The sequence below is a fragment of the Mauremys reevesii genome, linkage group 17 (assembly GCF_016161935.1).
Source record: "Mauremys reevesii isolate NIE-2019 linkage group 17, ASM1616193v1, whole genome shotgun sequence".
Classification (NCBI taxonomy): Eukaryota; Metazoa; Chordata; order Testudines; family Geoemydidae; genus Mauremys; species Mauremys reevesii.
The window spans coordinates 31,438,167-31,454,438 of record NC_052639.1 but is presented as its reverse complement, the minus strand read 5'-3'; the positions used below and the strand labels follow the sequence as shown (position 1 = coordinate 31,454,438).

The following is a 16,272-nucleotide window of genomic DNA, read 5'->3' as shown; positions in this document are numbered from 1 at the left end:
ACATAACTCTGTAATGCAGACCAGGCCTTAGTGTGTCCTGGCCACCTGCTAGCAAACCAAAGAGGTGTAAATAAAGCTTCACCCAGGAAAAGTTACTGATCTGAAGCGGTTTATCTGCTGGTGCCCTGGCTCTGTTTGCCGCTCTAGGTGGCTCTTTAGTGAGCAGGTGCAGTTCAGGTGTCTCTTGGAAGTATCCAGGTTTCTGGCTCTCTAAATTGTGACTAGAAATCTTCCCAGCATGGGATCATGAGATGTCCAGTACTTTTGACTGGGCCAGAAACACTGGGTCTACAAGAACAGATCTCCTCAGGATGGTTTCAGCCCGTGCAGTCATGGCTGGAAACCCAAAGCACAGAGTCTGCACCATTAAGCGAAATAATGGGGAATAACATCATCCAGACTCCTCTGACCTTTCCGTAGGGCTCCATCCTGCTTCCGTTCCAGGAATGGGTGAAGGTTCAGGACCCTCCAAATGTCTCCTCCCCTCTCAGGAGCCAATCCTCTTTTGTAATAGGCTGGGGAGGAAATGAGACCCGAGAAAAGGACAATAGCGAATGGCAATGGGGGCAGGTGGCAGATTGGGATAGTGGAGTGAAATTCTTCCCCCCCTCCAGGCAATGAGGACCATTTACGAGGTCCTTTTCCTATGGGGATACCGAGAAGCCATCCTGGAAATGTATCCCCAGATGCTCATCCTCTGCGTCAGGCAAGTGCAGTATGTGATGGATCTGCACTTGCCAGGGACCTACATGGCCAGCACGACATCCAGCCCCGAGGAGGGATCCAGCTGCCTCAACCCCCTAAGGTAATGACTGAAAGGAAAAGGAAGAACAGATGTGCTCTGCTAAACACATGTAGGCTGTTCATGGCCATCATTTGTTCGGGTGCTATAGTTAGCCCAGGCTCACTTACACCAACTAAGGATCTGGCCCCACATGCCCGCTTGAGTCCTGTTACCTGTCACAGTAAAGAATCAAGTATTCAACCGCATTGAGTGATGACATCAACCATCTTAGAAGCTACAGTGTCACTAACTGGTTACAAACTCAATGAAACTGCAGTGTCGACAGGGCCCATTGGGCAGGGGAGCACCATGATATCACACTGGATCTATCCTCGGGAGGCTAGCTCCTGCTGTCCATGCTGTGTGTGCCAGGGCGTGTGCAGCTTTGCCATGATTGGGGCTGATCTCGTTGCCTGACACTGGTATTTTTTGTCTTTAGCACGTCGGTGGAGGCTGTGAAGACTCTTTTTTCCATGCCCGGATACTGGAAGGAATTTGCCAGCATCCAATTTCAGCAGGGTTGGGACATGATAGCCTCACGATATTACTACTCGCAGGGTGTTGGCGTGATTGCAAGGTAGGAGCCCAAAGTTTCCTCTTCAGTGGGTCTCTCTTGGGAATGGGATTTCCGTGTGAAATGTTCCTCTGTTCCAGGCTGCCATCTCAGCCCAGCAACTAGAGAGGAACTCTCTCCCCCTTGATAACCACAAGGGACTTTCTGCTCCATGTTCCAGAGCCATGATCGAGTTTGAGAACCCTCAGCTCCCTGCCGTCTTCAGAGAGGCCGTCACCACTGTTCAAAGGGAGAAGGAGGAGGAGCAGAGAAATATCGCCATAACTTTCTGCACTGAGGTGAGATTCATTAGTTGACAGGAGAGCAGCTCAGGCCAGTAAGCTCTGGGCACATTGTCAGCAGCTCAGCAGCCTTCCAGCCAGCTAGCTCCTCTCCGCACATGGATGGTGGTGGGGCATGGCACAGAGAGGGAGGGAGAGACAGGGTGAGATCGCTCCTGGCTGGATGTACCTAGGTGGGATCCTGTGACAAGAGGAGATGTTTCTCCAGTGCCCCAAGGCCATGCTTCTCTCCTCACCTTTTCCTGGGGTTCTGCTTTTCTTCTGCCCCAGGGGTCTCTCCATGGCACTCAGTGGGGCCTGGAGATTCCCCTTTCCCTGGGGGTTTATTTGTGACTTGTGCATTAGTCTAAGTTCTGGGAATGAGCCAACTGAAAGAGCAGCAACTGGCTCCCTACACACCGGAGACGTTGTATGGGAGTAAGTGGCCATTTGGTAAAGATGAGTGTCCAGGGGACAGACCCCACAGGAAGACCTCTGCTCCTCAACCCGATGTTGATTTGGCTCTTTCCAGTTTCTCCAGAGTCCTTCCATTGAGACAATACTGACAAAATCAGAGCTCCAGGCACAGCTCATGGAATGGACCCAAGATAAAAACCCCATTGTACGTCGGCTCAGTCTGCGAGGCCTTGGCAGTATTGTGCTCCAGCCAGAAAAGGTGAGGCGTGGATTGCCTGGGGACCGAGGAAGCCGATGTCTATTGAATCGCTCAGCAATGAGGCGAGATCCCCACACAAGCCTTGTTGTTTAACGCACAGCACTCGAATGTTGGAGGTGCTTTACTGAGCAAATCAAGGCACGACGTGGTCCCTGCTCCCGTGAGCTGACCCTGATTGCAGATGTGATGCAGTGGGAGGCGGGTGAGCAAAGACAAAGGTTACAGTGAGCAGCTGGCAGAGAGTGACAGGAGAATGACTTTGTGCCCCATTGGGCGGCTGTGCCAGCCGTGGTGTCTCATAGGTGGGAGTGGGATGGGCCAGCATATGCCCCAGGCTGTCATCCAGGGTAGTAATGAGCTGCCTTCTCCATTGCTGCAGGTGCACTCGTTACGGGCCCAGCTGCCAGCGATCATGGACATGTTCTGTGACACGGATAGAGGGCGTGTCATGGGAGCCATGCATCAAGCTGCAGACATCATCTACCTCCTGGATGGGGAGGGCTTGGCTCCATCTCCCAGGACATTGCAGCCAGCCTTCGCCCCCTCCGTGATGACGTAAGGCTGGGAAACACAGGAGAACCCCATTCCTCCCCCCCCCGCCTGTCTCTGGTGCCCTTGTCTCTCTCTTCCCAACCCCGTCCCACCCCCCCCACCGCCCGGCCATGAAGCCGCCCAGGGGTGCCCCAGCCAAGGGGGGGGAATCTCCTGCTCAGCCACCTCCCTGTCAGAGCTCTTCTCCGCAAACCTCAGCATCAGCGCCATGCTCCCAGCCCCTGCTGCCGCCTGGCCTCGGGGAGAGGGGTCCTGGCACTGGGCAGATGACCAGCTGTCTGGAGAACACCGGCCCCCAAAGAGGTGGAGATTCCCAGCAGGAAAGAGGTGGGTCGGGAATCTCCCGGCTCTCAGGGGCACCAAGGAGCAAAAGAACTGCTGTGTTTTGTAGCAGCACCTCCCTGTAAGGCTCCAGCAGCTGCTCCTCCCCTTCCCCAGACCAGTCTCCAGCAGCCTTCCCTCCTCTCCCCTAAGCTTCTAGGGGTCTAGGATTCTGTGCTCTCCAGACAGAAATTGTGTCTAGGACACCATGGGGCTGCACTGCCCTGCACAGTGTCTCAGGCCTTGTTCTACACAAGATGTCTATGGCGCTGGCCTGGTGGCCTCACTGCTCCCGCGACCCAAGTCAGTTAACACGGGAACCGGGCAGCGTGCGGATTATGACTCTGTCACGTTATGCTCTGATCCTGCCTGGCTTTAACCGGGCTTCCCCACTCCCTGTGTGTCATTGCCAGGAGAGGGACAGCGTGCGCTCCGTTGCCATTTTACTGCTTGGCAACGTGGTGAGCAGCGTGAAGGACCGGACAAACCCATCGTGCAGCAGAAGATGATCCACTGCTTGCTCCCGCTCCTGCTGCACCTTGAAGACCGGGATGAGAGTGTGACACTGGTAAGTGCCACGGTCATTATTTCCTTAAGAGTAAAGAGCCAGAATCTCCTGGGGCCCCCACTCCATTAATGGCCAGAGCCCCTTGCCCAAGCAGAGTCTTCTCCTCCTGCTTCACTCCATGCTGGAGCCCAGTGCCTCATCCATTCTCACAGCACACAGCACAATTGGGAAGAAAAGCCTTCTTCTGGGAAAGAGCCTGACCCTCTCCTGCAAAGACGGGCCTCAGGCCTTTGGGCTGCTGCATCCAAAGGTTCATAACAAGAGGCAGCAAAGAAAGGGAGCACAGATCTGTAGAGCCCCTTCAGTTCAGGGAGCTGATATCTGCCCACAGCCTTCTGGAAAGTGGGTGCAGCTGCCTGACTTCTTCCCTGGAGCTCCTGAGAGAACTTCTCCAGGTCCCAGCTTCCCAGAATTCACGGACGTTGCCCTCTGTTGTTGGGCCAACTGGGATGTGGAGGAAGCCTGATCTGGGGCCCTTTGGTCCGACTCTTTGGGATCCCAAAGCTGACTCACGCTCTCATGCAGTCTCTTTGCACCTAAGGACTGAGCTGTGGAGATCTCTTATGAATCTTTCCAGGGCCGTCCATAGAGGGCACAGGGCCTGGGACAACACCCCTACTCTGCCCTAAGCCCCAGCCCCACTCCATCCCTTCCCCAAGTGCCACCCCACCTCTTCCCACCCCTGCTCCGCCCCTGCCCCATCCCTATTCCTCCCCTCCCCCAAAGCCCCACCCCTCATTTCCCAAACGGCGCTGGGCGCTGGCGAGGTGGGGCATAGCATAGTGGGACCGGGAGTACTGCGCCTGGCCCCAGCATGGCCCACGTCCTGCGTCCCCTGAAGTGCAGGGCCCCCAAAGCGCAGGGCCCTGGTCAACCGCTCCAAACCATCCAAAGACAGGACGGCTCTGGCTCGCTCCAGCCAATTCCCTCTCCTGAGCACACTCCTGTGTACAACAAATGACAGGAATCTCCTCCACTAGCAGGAAAAGCAGGAGAACAAGTGACGGGAAGGCTCCATGTCCCCAGACTGTCCCTCTCTCAGTGAGAACCCTCTTGGTCTCACCTTCTCTTGCAGAGATGCAAACTGACGCTCTTCCGCTGCGCAGTGTTTCTCAGGTGGGCTCATTTGAAGACGCGGCTGTTCCGCAGCATGGCCTGGGATGGCTCCACACAGCTCCGGAAGTGTGCCTGGAAGTGCTTGGTAGGTGAATTCCTTGTGCCTTCAGAGTGGTGAATGGGGACTTGAGGGAGACCTTTTAACCCCACACCCTGAGTACCCATCCGCTTCCATCGGGTGGCAGGACTCTATTCCAGGCTCTCTGCTGGTTCATTTCTGCAGGAGTTACAATCCCTTCACATTTTTGAAATTTTTCTCCTGAACTGTTAGACCTGCAAACTTTCTGAAAACAAAAGCTGAGGTTCTGGAGAACACAACAGTAACTCCAGAGAGGTGCTGCTATGGCGTATGGGCTCATACTGGCTGTTGCCATGCCCTGGCTCTATGCTTTGGCTTCCCTGGACTAGTCCCTGTGGGAAGAACATGTCATTTGTATATTGTGCGTTTCTTCCTTCTTTCTTCCTAGATGCAGAACAACAAGAGCCACATCCCCAAATTCCTGTTCCACGCCTTAGAATACCTGGAAAGCTCACAGACAACAATCAGACATTCTGCAGCCCTGTTCATTGGTAAGCAGAGCGACTTCACTTGAGCTTTTTTGACCTGCTTCCTTCAAAGCCCTTTTCTAGACTGCTGCTCTGTTCCCTCTCACAGCACCAGAATCTTAAAACTGTGTGTGTGTGTGTGTGTGTGACAGAGAGAGAGAGAGAGAGATTAACATGACTTCCAAGATGAGTGGAGCAACTTAGCTGTATCGATCGCACCAACTTCCCCTGCCCACAACTCCTCTTTGGCTGCGCCTTGGGGAAACCAGCATGATGTGAATTCAATCTCCTTTGGAAATCAGTCTCTCAGTGACTTCTAGGCTTCTGATGCTTTATCTAATGTGCTTTGTGAACAGATGTAAGGAATGTATTTAATTTCCCAAGGGCTGTCTTGGGAGAATGGCTGCATCTTTCGCAGTTTTAAGCAAAGGATTTGAAAAGTCATGAGATTCATTGTCTGTCTAGGAAATACTATCCACCATTACTGTGACTTGTTGTCTGAAACAGTGACTGAAGATGGCATCTCCCGCCTGTATGAAGGTAAGGAAATACCTCTGTGTGTTTGTGCCTCTGTGGGAAGTACAGGGGTGCAGCACAGGGCCTGAAAACAGTTTGAATGTGTCCCTCTCTGTCTAAGGACAGTGTTTAAGGAAGAAGGATGATCACGTGAGCTTTGATCGAGGTGCCACAATATGTGTGCAGGAGCAGGAAATTCCATCCCTAGCTCCTAGAATAGACGTAGCCTTAGAACTGTGTGGGAGACTGTCTTCATAGAGGTCAGAACATCTCTGAAGGAAGGCCTGACAGAATTGAAAAGGGCTGTTGTTATTATTAAGGGTGGTGGTGGTGATGATGACAATTACCCTCTGTAGGGAAAGATTCATCACTTGCCCTCCCTGTAATGGAGAGATTTCAGGCCAGGGAACCACTCATATCTTGGTTATCAGCTCATAGGAAATTCCCTGAGTGCACATTGGGAACATCTTTCCCTGTGACCTCTTAAGGAACGAAGGCCCAGGGCCACATAGGATTTCAGTAGATGTTGTTAGGAGTCTAAATTCCTATGCGGATCTGTGCGTAAATGTTGGATGATTTAACACCTCTGCTTTTCTGTTCCATCCCAAGCAGAGTTGCTCCCACCTGCCTGTGTTTTAGCGTGTGGACGTGCGTATGCTGGGGAGGAAGTTACGCACGGAATGGGGTCTCCTCTCTGTCAGGGCTATTTTGGGAGTAGCTGAGTTGCTGTTTCTTGCCTGCAGACTCTTGGGTAGCTAATAGCATGTGGCAATGGCCATCTGAAGGGGAGGTTTCCTAGGCACCAGTCACATCAGCACCATGGGGCTTCCAACCCGTTTCCTCTTTGTTTCAGCTTTTCAGGAAGTGCCTTTGACATGTGACAGGACCACAGGGCACATCCTCAATAGACATTACAAATGGCTGCAGAAGCTTGGAAATCTCGTGTCGGGTTCCGCATTCGACTAGGGAACCGGGACCGACACAGAAGACCTCTTTGTCCTGCTATGGTACGTACAACAGCGTCTTTGGAACAGGGACTGAACAACGAGGTGGATATTGGCAGATGACAGACAATTGTGTAGGTCAGTGAGGCGTAGAAGACTTTGAAGAAGTTGAAAGGGATCTAATAAAGCCATGTGACGGGGCAGCACAATGGCAGATGAAAACCAGAGCTGACAAAGTCAGGGCCATACGCATGGAAAGCCCGGAGGTGAACGACTCCTACATATCGCTGGTGTCAGACCCCAGAGCATGGACGGTTGGGCCCAGTGGCTGGAGCCGGGGTGGTGGGGCCTAGTGGAGGTCGAGCCGAGGGTTGGAGCTGGAGTGAGGAGCAGCTAGGGGCAGGGCCAGGGTGGGATTAATGATTCGCAGCCAACAGGAGCTGTAGGGGGCGGAGCCTACAGGCAAGAGCAGCTCATAGAGTATCACTAGCAGGGTTGGAAGGGACCTCAGGAGGTCATCTAGTCCAACCCCCTCCTCAACGCAGGACCGATCCCCAACTAAATCCCCAAATGGCCGGGGGGGGAGAGGAACGGCAGCGCGCGGAGCCGCCTCGCCCCACCCCAGCCAGGCAGAGCCGGCCCGGCTGGAACGCAGCACACAGGGGCTTTAGCGGCTGTACCACGGGGCCCCCCTTAGCCCTACTCCTTTCATGAGTGCATCACTGCCCCACTTCTGCCCCAGCCCCACACACGGTTACAGGGCAGAACCCTGTAGCTGAACTCTGAAATCTCTCTCACTGTAATGAAGTTACTGCAGAGTCAGGACAACCCCACCTTTGGGCTCCATGTCTGACATCTCTCCCCACTGCACAGAGCCCTACATTCACAGAGCTTCTCGCATGTGATTCCCTCAGTCATCAGAGCCAGGCGGAGAGAGGAGAAAGTCTCCCAGACTCCCTCTATCCATTGCCAGCCCACAGGGTAGCGGAGGTTGTGGGGGGTTGGGTGCTCTCTTTACGCAATGCCAGCTCTCAGGGAAGTTACAAAGGAGCATTAGCAAAGTGTGGTGGTTTTGTGCTGTGGAAAACTACCCTGCTGGAAGGTTTTGTTCTTCTGATTTGTGTTCCTGCCCTTTCTCCCTCTTACAGACATCTAGAGGCTAACAGGAGCCAGCCAGGCCCACCACTGATCACATCTCTTGGGAGACGGCAAAGCAGCTGCTGCATGGGAAGGAGGAGAGAGAAGAGGCAGAGCAGGATGTGCCGGGGTGCACCAGTCACACATAACCTCACAGTCTAGGCGGCGGAAGCCAAGCCCCTCCCCAGCCCTGCCGGACATGCTACAACTGGAGCACCAGTGTGAAAGGAGCAGCTCAGCTCGGTCTAGGCAGATGCCGAAAATGGAGGATGCACATTGTAGGCTCCAGTCCAGAAGCAGCTGACGCCCCTGACTGCAGAGCCCCAAGGTGCCGAGACCCAACCCCATCCCGGGTGCCTGCAGGCGTGCAAGGGATCTCGAGTCTCTGGGAGATTCCCACGCCGGGAGCCCAGAGACCCCAGCCCATGGCCTAGAGACATCTCGTAGGAAGTAACCTGGGAGAACTAGCCATCGCCATGGTGACTGACGTCAGATGTTCTGGCTGGATCCCCACTGACTCAGTGCCGAACACATTGGCCATGGACAAGGCCCTGGGGTAGGACCCGGGAGTAACAAGGGCCTGGGTCCCCTACCCGGCCACCATCCATCCTTGGGTGGCAGCCCACCTCCCAATGTGCCACTAGACTGCACAGCCCCAAGAGGAGGCGGCCATCTTGTCTCTGAACTCTCAGCCAGACAGCCCTGTGCTGAAGGGCAGCGATATTGACTCTGCCCGTTGGGCCACACAGCACTGAGGAGAGAGCAGCCATATTGTCTGGAGCCATCGGGCCACACAGGCGTGAGAGACAGGATAGCGGCACGGACACTGGTCTCTGGGCCACACAGCCCTGCCGGAGAGGGAGGGCGGCCGCCTGGGACTCTGGTCGTTGGGCCACACAGCCCCGACAGAGAGGAGGGCGGCCGCACGGACTCTGGTCTCTGGCCCCACAGCCCCGACGGAGCGGGCGGCCCCACGGACTCTGGTCGTTGGGCCACGCAGCCCCGACGGAGAGGCGGCCGCCACGGACTCTGGTCGTTGGGCCACGCAGCCCCGGCGGAGGCGGCCACACGGACTCTGGTCGTTGGGCCCCACAGCCCGATGGAGCGGGCGGCCGCCACGGACTCTGGTCGTTGGGCCACACAGCCCGGCGGAGAGGCGGCCACACGGACTCTGGTCGTTGGGCCACACAGCCCGACGGAGCGGGCGGCCACACGGACTCTGGTCGTTGGGCCCCACAGCCCGGCGGAGCGGGCGGCGCCGCGGACTCTGGTCGTTGGGCCACACAGCCCCGGCGGAGCGGGCGGCCACGGACTCTGGTCGTTGGGCCACACAGCACCGGCGGAGAGGCGGCCACGGACTCTGGTCGTTGGGTCACACGGCCCCGGCGGAGAGGCGGCGCCGCGGACTCTGGTCGTTGGGCCACGCAGCCCCGACGGAGAGGCGGCGCCGCGGACTCTGGTCGTTGGGCCACGCAGCCCGGCGGAGAGGCGGCCACACGGACTCTGGTCGTTGGGCCCCACAGCCCGGCGGAGAGGCGGCCACACGGACTCTGGTCGTTGGGCCACGCAGCCCCGACGGAGAGGGCGGCCACACGGACTCTGGTCGTTGGGCCACGCAGCCCCGACGGAGCGGGCGGCCATACGGACTCTGGTCATTGGGCCCCACAGCCCCGGAGGCGGCGGCGCCGCGGACTCTGGTCGTTGGGCCACACAGCCCAGCGGAGGCGGCGGCCACACGGACTCTGGTCGTTGGGCCACACAGCACCGGCGGAGAGGCGGCCACGGACTCTGGTCGTTGGGTCACACGGCCCGGCGGAGAGGGCGGCCGCACGGGCTCTGGTCGTTGGGCCACAGCCCCGACGGAGAGGCGGCGCACGGACTCTGGTCGTTGGGCCACACAGCCCGGCGGAGAGGGCGGCCACAGACTCTGGTCGTTGGGTCACACGTCCCCGACGGAGAGGGCGGCCGCACGGACTCTGGTCGTTGGGCCACGCAGCCCGGCGGAGAGGGCGGCCACACGGACTCTGGTCGTTGGGTCACACGCCCCGACGGAGAGGGCGGCCGCACGGGCTCTGGTCGTTGGGCCACGCAGCCCGGCGGAGAGGGCGGCCACGGACTCTGGTCGTTGGGCCACACAGCCCCGACGGAGAGGGCGGCCGCACGGACTCTGGTCGTTGGGCCACACAGCCCGACGGAGAGGCGGCCACACGGACTCTGGTCATTGGGCCCCACAGCCCCGGCGGAGAGGGCGGCCACACGGACTCTGGTCGTTGGGCCACGCAGCCCCGGAGTGGGCGGCCACACGGACTCTGGTCATTGGGCCCCACAGCCCGACGGAGCGGGCGGCCACACGGACTCTGGTCTCTGGGCCACACAGCCCTGAGGGGAGGCGGCCGCATGGACTCTGGTCGTTGGGCCACACAGCCCTGAGGAGGGCAGCCATTTTGACTGTGGCCATTAGGTCAAACCACACTGAGGCTAAGGGCAGTTATTTGGTTCCAGCCAAGGGACCTCGCCCCTTCACCCCTAAGGCATCACTCGTCTGTCACCAGGAGAATGACCCCATGACATAAGACTTTCGGGGTCAAGATGCAAACGTGAGCAGAAGCAAGAGTGGCATGTGACCCCTCTAAGAGCTCCTCCACTCCTCCCCAATCTGGGGGTATTTTATCGCCATCGATCTACCTCAGGAATGGATCTGAGCAACGGGGAAAGTTCTGGGGCAGAGTGACCCATCCGGAGTGGGTCATGTAACCCCTCAAGAACTCACCCCAGTTGGGGTGGGCCTCATCCTTAGGACCAAGAGAGAGGATTTCACCAGATAGGTGAAAGTGCCATGGTGGGGTGACCTGCCCATAAGAGGGGCCCATCACCCCTCCATGAAATCCCCCCACCATCCTCTGCTAATCGATCAGGGTTTCACACTCATCCCTTAGGCCATCCCAGAAGGGAAACGTACCGATCAGAATAGGTAGTGCCCGAAGGCCTAGGCCAGAAGCCGCCGATCTCCGGAGCTCCATGTTTGCGTGACTGGCAGCATCGTCCTGGAAGTCGCAACCCAACACTGCGGGGAAGAGGCCGTCTCGTTCCAAGGATGTGTTTTGCAGAAATCATGGCCTCGACCTTCGGGCTATATCTGTTCTGATTGGTACATGTTTCCCTTCTGTGATGGCCCAAGGTGGGTTGAAACCGTCGCCAATTGGTAGAGGGTGGTGTGAGGGCTTTTTAGATGGCCCATGTGATCCTGTTGCGGGCAGGTCACTCCGCCACATTACTTCCGTGTTTGGTCAAATCCCCTCTCGGGGTGGTCCTACAGGGCTGACACCCACTTCAATTGGTAGAGGACAGGGGGAGGAGTTCTCAGAGGGGATACACAACCCCCTTCTGGATGGGTCACCCTGTCCCAGAACATCCCCTGATCGGTCAAATCCAGTCTCCAGGTTGTAAAATGCTAGTTGCCCCTGCCAAATTTTAGTAAAAGAAGGGAAGAAAGGCATGTACCTTTTGCGTTATCTATAAGGTGGCCATCTTGGACTTGGGAAAAGAATGTGGTGACCTTTTCCCATGTGCTCTATTATTTTGGGTGGGGAAGCACACTCCCACGCACGGATTGAATCCGCGTAGATAGGGTCTAACATCCAGGCAGAGACGACGCAAAGAGGGATAGGGAGGGGTTTTAGTTAGGTCTACTCACCCGTTCCTATGTCCCTCATCGAAGTCCGTCCCTGATGTCCAATGTCAAGAGAGCAGCAGCCATCCACCACTGTCCTTGCAAGAGAAGAGAGAGAACATCAACATTACCTCAGGGTGTAACTGTTTGGGAGAGTGGAGCATTTCCAGAGTTAAAGTTTTGTTAATCTGCCCCTTCTCTGTCCTATCCTAGCCCTTTTCCCCATAGGAAATAAAGTCTTGTTTGTGTGGTTACCACTGCGTGTCCTTTTTTTCTTGTGCTAAGGGAAGCTCCGATAGATGGGCTTTACAAAGGGGACTATGTGGGAAGAATTTACTGTAAGATTCCCCATGTCTTCTGAATGGGGTTTGGGTCCTGCCCTCTTTAAAGGAAGGAAAAATCCTTACAGGTGATCCCACGGGGGTGAAACCCACTGTGATTACTTAGTCATCTGTCCTATTCACCACGATGTTTGTGACCCTGTGTATCACAGGGAAGTAGCCCATGGGGCATTATAAATCCTCTGATTTCAAATGGACACTCGTGGATGAAGAAGGACAACTTTCAAATCCAGTGTGCACCGAGATTGTATGGACACTGAACGTATTGAGTACAATGCTCTTATCTTTCATCTGTTCATTAAACAAGGCCAAAGGAGCAGGGTTGGGAGGCTGGGCATTGACTTCCCCAGGATCATTCCTCTCCTAGTGATTCCCATTACAAATCTCCAGTCCAGGATGGGTAAGAATGGTGTTCCTAGCCTCTGTTCGTCAGAGGATGGAGATGGATGGCAGGAGAGAGATCACTTGATCATTGCCTGTTAGGTTCACTCCCTCAGGGGCACCTGGCATTGGCCACTGTCGGTAGACAGATACTGGGCTAGATGGACCTTTGGTCTGACCCGGTACGGCCTTTCTTATGTTCTTATGTATGGACAAACCCTAATGTCCTCAGTGATTCTAAGGGACAAGATCCCAGGTTTGGAATAAAATTCTGCCTCCTTAAGATCATGTTTTCCATGAATTCAACTGTCACCAGATGGATCAGACTGAACAGTTTCAAACCTCGAGGAGGCTCTTACCTTCTAAACAGGGTCGGCTGTTTTCAAGTAAAATCACTAAAAGGGAAGGAGAAAACTCGAAAGAGGTTCCTCCTGGCGCTCAGGTACGTGAACCCCAATATTCCCCCAGTCCTCAAAGAGAGACCTGGAGAAGGAGACTTGCTGAAGCAAAGCCACAGGGTCTCTGAGGTTTCCCTGGCCCCTCGCCCCTGTCCTGCCTGGCTGATGTCAGCATCTCTCTGTGAGGTCACCACCTCCCCACCGCCTTTGACCAATAGTCTGAGGTCCTGCAAAAGGCCTTTGTGATGTCACTGCCACACCCCTCCCTTGCTGGGCTAATGTCCTGCCCCTGGCCAGGCACTTTGAAGGTTTGAGCTACTCCCTGTGGATCACCCCACTCAAGGAGCATTCGTTCTAGGAAGCAAGCCGGATAGACAGGAAAACATCAGACGCTGCTCCCAATGCTACACTCAGTTCTAAAGAAACTAGTCGACTTTATTGCCAGAAGAGACCATTAGAGCATCTAATCTGACCCCTGCATATCACAGGCCTCCTGTATGACACACTAGCTACTTTTGGGGTAAACACATTCCAGAAAGGCATCCAGTCATCATGAAATGATGTCACGAGATGGAGAATGCACCACTTTCCTTGGTAGCTTGTTCCTGTGGTGAATCATCCTCGCTGTTGAATATTTGTGCCTTAATTGTAATATGAATTTGTCTCTTTTCACCTTCCAGCCATTGGCTTTTTTTATGCCTTTCTCTGCTACATTAAAGAGACCTTTAATAGCCAATGTTTCCTCTCCAGTAAGGCACTTCAACATTTCAATGAAGTCACCTTTCAATCTTCTTTTGATAAGCTAAACAGGTTGAGCTCTTTCAATAGCTCACTAGAAGGCATTTTTCTCCAGCCCTCAGAACATTTGGTGGCTCTTTGCTGTCTCAGCTCCAATTTCACACCATCTTTTTCAAATGAGGACACCAAAACTGGAGGCAGTATTCCAGTATCAGTCTCGCTGATACCATGTCACCTCCTGTGACGTTCTTGACATAATCTGTAACTGTATAGATCACCGTTGCCACCACTGTTCTATATTTGCAGCCAATATTGTATAAAGGTGGTCACATAAAGGGTCTATGGAGAGGTTATGATTGGCTGATTATAATTATGCTATCTCTAGATATGTATCATTTTTGTAGTTGACATTATGAATATTGGCTCTATGCTGCCTGTATTTCCAACTTGTGCTATGCTTCTGGGGAACACCCCAGCCAGACAAATTGGTGTCAGCTCTGCCTAGCCTGCTTGATGGCCCATTAAGGACCATCAGCTACACAATTGACCCATTTAGCGAAGGCAGATATGCCTTGTGGCTCAGCAAGGTGTGCAGGGACCTGCCTATGGACAGAACTCTAAGGTTTTTCGATGTCACGTGCTGGATAGAGTGTCCTTGGGACAAAGAAAGCAAAGACCACATGGCAAGAGACTATAAAAGACTGACGCCTCATCTCCATCTTGTCTTCAGTCCTGCTTCCTACCTCTGGAGGGACTTTGCTACAAACTGAAGCTCTGTACAAAGGACTGAATGGCCCATCCCAGTTGTGGATGTACTCCAGAGACTTGATTTGAACCTGCAGTTTATTCCATCACTGCTACAAGCCTGAACCAAGAACTTTGCCAAAGTACAAGTTTTGCCCAGGACACCATTTCCCCTAACGCTGGTCCTTGGTAACATTTCTTGATGGGGGAGGCAGGGGGAGGGGCGAGAGATGAGGCGTTTTCTCTCTGTTTCTTTCCTCTCCGTTTTCTGCTCCTTCCTTCAATTCCAGAAACCTCCCTTGTGTTTCAGACTGTGCAGTGACACCCTCCCCACCCCAGGACTATGGAGCCTTTGGAGCAGAAAGATCTTAGGAGCTAAGCATGAATCCAGGGGTGAGTAGCTGGCAGGAAGGAGTCCTAGCAACTCTTGTGGGAGTGCAGGGGAGGAATGACTCCCCCTTCTCTACATTCTCCCCATGGGGCTCTGGGGAGCAGGGAGGGTTGTGTGATATATTCCATCCAACATTCCCCTTTGATCCAAACCAAGAGACATCTCAGCTATGCACGATCCCCTTTGCAACACCAAACAAGGGATGTTTTCCTCTGCCCAGGAGACCCAGCCAGGGACTGATGTGCTGGAGATATGTTGGGAAAAGGGACTGTCTGAATAATTCTTGCTGTTCAGCCATGGCCGCTGGTCTGAGCGAACAATTGGTAATGATCCTTCAGTGAGAACAGAACCAGAGTGTAGAAAGGCCCCAGTGTTAAGTGGTTGAGGCTGAGGCTTTAGGAAGCTGGCCTATAATACCATAGTGGCTGCAGTTTCAGTGATGCAGGTTTCTCTATCCCATTGTTCCAGGGTCATCCTACTAGATTGCCAGCTGCTTTTCAGCTGCAGTGTGGAGACTGTTTGTGTGTGGGGAGAGACAGTGTGTGTGTGCTGGGGAAGAGTGAGTGTGTTGAGGTAGGTAGGAGCGGATCATTATTACCCCTACTTGAAAGAGGGAGACGCTCAGGCTGAGAAAGGAAAATTGACTTGTCTTAGGTCACACATCCAGTCAATGTCTGAATTGGGAATAGGACCCAGAGCCCTGATTGTCAAATTAACCATCGGATTTTGAATTACATACATTGAATGACCTCAAGAAAGTGCTCTCAGATGAGCTCCAGAGGAACAAGTATGCACAGTAATTATTCAGCCAGTATTTTAGGAGAACTGCAATGTTAGAGAGAATAATGAACTGCTCAGAGACAATTAATGCAGAGAAGCAGCAAAATCCATCAAACATATAAGTGGTTATGACTTATTTACTTGGTCTTAAAAGAGAACAAAAAGGCCTTGAGTCTCCTCCCTGTCATTAACCCCCTGCTCAGCCAATCAGGGTAGAGACTGAGGATGGGAGGCTGAGGGGTCTCACCAGAGAGCTCAAAGGATGCCCCAGGTCACTGGCGGGGATCACTGCCCCAGCACTACTGCAGCTCCACAGTTTGGGGTGGACCTCCCACAGTGAGAGCTGCCGAGCACTCCCCCGCAACACACACACACACACACACACACACACACACACACACACACACACACACACCGTCTCCTGGTGTTAGGAGGGGAACAGGAGAAAGGAGAAAAGAAGCAAGAGAGGAAGAGAAAGGAGGGATGGATGGAGGAAAAGGTGAAACAAAAAGGACAAACCCTAATGTCCTCAGTGATTCTAAGGGACAAGATCCCAGGTTTGCAATAAAATTCTGCCTCTTTAAGATCATGTTTTCCATGAATTCAACTGTCACCAGATGGATCAGACTGAACAGTTTCAAACCTCGAGGAGGCTCTTACCTTCTAAACAGGGTCGGCTGTTTTCAAGTAAAATCACTAAAAGGGAAGGAGAAAACTCGAAAGAGGTTCCTCCTGGCGCTCAGGTACGTGAACCCCAATACTCCCCCAGTCCTCAAAGAGAGACCTGGAGAAGGAGACTTGCTGAAGCAAAGCCACAGGGTCTCTGAGGTTTCCC

The 16,272-nt window shown here is 54.2% G+C and overlaps 1 protein-coding gene and 2 long non-coding RNA genes across 3 annotated transcripts in view; 2 read left to right on the top strand and 1 right to left on the bottom strand.

Annotated features, from left to right (window-relative positions):
* LOC120385050 (maestro heat-like repeat family member 5) overlaps positions 1-16,272 on the bottom strand; it is a 194,328-nt gene that overhangs the window by 19,385 nt on the left and 158,671 nt on the right. The gene's annotated exons all lie outside the window — the stretch shown is intronic.
* Positions 1,575-2,795, top strand: LOC120385051. The gene is made up of 3 exons (XR_005589234.1): positions 1,575-1,636; positions 2,151-2,294; positions 2,674-2,795. It is a non-coding gene; the product is annotated as an uncharacterized LOC120385051 (long non-coding RNA).
* LOC120385052 lies at positions 5,876-8,223 on the top strand. The gene is made up of 3 exons (XR_005589235.1): positions 5,876-5,937; positions 6,767-6,920; positions 8,006-8,223. It is a non-coding gene; the product is annotated as an uncharacterized LOC120385052 (long non-coding RNA).